This window comes from Pteropus vampyrus, unplaced genomic scaffold, assembly GCF_000151845.1.
Source record: "Pteropus vampyrus isolate Shadow unplaced genomic scaffold, Pvam_2.0 Scaffold4, whole genome shotgun sequence".
NCBI lineage: Eukaryota > Metazoa > Chordata > Mammalia > Chiroptera > Pteropodidae > Pteropus > Pteropus vampyrus.
This window is the reverse complement of record NW_011888785.1, coordinates 9,420,223-9,421,915: the sequence shown is the minus strand read 5'-3', so window position 1 is coordinate 9,421,915 and position 1,693 is coordinate 9,420,223. Positions and strand designations below refer to the sequence as shown.

Here is a 1,693-nt window from a genome sequence, read left to right as displayed (position 1 = left end):
ACTATTCCACTATCTTTCCTTGCCTCTCTTCCAAGGCCTTAAAACTTCCTTTATGGTTATATCCACCCTGTTCTTTTTGTCCCATCTGGTTCAACAGAACCAAGGAACACATTCTTATTCCCCAAGTTCTTCCCTATTTACTTATTTTGCATTTTTTGTTTCTTTTGTTTTTGTTTTTGTTTTTTTAGGTGAGGCAACTCTTAGCTGACCTCATAGATCGCAAGAACCTTGTCAACTTACAATCTCTTATTTTTTTTATGTTTTACTTTTTATACCTACAGCACCTGGTCTTCCTAGGTGGTCTCTCATCTAAGTACTAACCAAGCCCGACCCTGCTTAGCTTCTGAGATCTGATGGGATCGGGCTTGTTCAGGGTAGCATGGCCATAGACATTTTTCGTTTCTTTTATTAACAAAATAAGTTAAAGGTTATTGCTATCCAAATTATAATTTCTCACTGTTCTCCAAGAAATATTTTAACTGCCAAAAAGAATCTATTTTGGCAGTTAAATATAATCCGATTAAAGTAAATATTTACTTTTTAAATGGTACATTCCCATTAAAACAATTCTAATTCTCCAAGTTCTGTGGACAATTCTGAATGAGAAAAAGGACCATGTACAAGAAATCATACAAAAGAAAAGCTCAAAGATGAATTGTTTTAATATAAGTATGATCTTAATATAATAACATTGAAAGCATGAGCAATTTATTTTTATTTTATTTTTAGTATTTAGCAGAATATATGGTTTAGGTAGAGGCTTTATAATTATATGTTGCATAAATAAACTATTTAGATATGTATGGCAGTTTAATAATATTAGTTAGAAGGAAGTCGAGTATAAATGAAAAAAATTAAATAATAAAAATGTTAATGCTCTTAAATACAGGAAACTAAAATGTTTACTCAGGAAATTTGAATAATGACATGATAAAAATTAATCGACACAATGTATAAAAATTATCTTTAAAAATTCATTAGATAAACATTTCAAAGTATGCTCAGAAATTATGTCAACATATTCAAGAAAAAAGAGATATCAAGTGTATTCATTTCTTACCCAATTTCCTAATAAATATAAGTAAAATAATAATATGTAATATTAGAAAATAGAAGTATATCATTGATTTGGTTTATGAATATATTAAAATTTAGATTATTAAATGTGTTTCCATAATTAGTGTACATTTAGTCTCAAATGTTTTCTGTTTTTACTTAGCACTTAGTGGTCCCAAAGTGAGAAAGAGAGAAGAGGAGAGGAGGGAGGGAGAGAGGGAAGGAAGGAAGGAAGGAAGGAAGGAAGGAAGGAAGGAAGGAAGGAAGGAAGGAAGGAAGGAAGGGAAGGTATAGATCCTAGACCATGTACTATGTATCACACAAACGTTTGATTCTTTTCTGGATAGTAAGAGTTCGATGTAAGATTTGTGTTGTTTATTTTTGCTAAAAGCATTTTAGTATACTTGCTGTTGGGAATGGGGGGGAGGGTTTACTTGATATTTAAATAGTAATTTACTCCATATTCAGAGGCTAATTTGTCATTAAGGGTGAAGGTTAATTTTCAGATCCTCTCACTCACAGAGAGCCGTTAGAGAATAAATGTGTTCCGTGGGGCCTGGTACCAGAAGTATAAGGGCAATAAAAGAGAACTGAAGTTTGAAATATATGGGTCTATTAGATAGTCAGGAAAATTATT

The 1,693-nt window shown here is 31.4% G+C and overlaps 1 pseudogene; it reads right to left on the bottom strand.

Annotated features, from left to right (window-relative positions):
- Positions 1-272: 272 nt before the first annotated feature.
- LOC111743274 lies at positions 273-391 on the bottom strand (annotated as a pseudogene).
- Between the last annotated feature and the right edge of the window lie 1,302 nt (positions 392-1,693).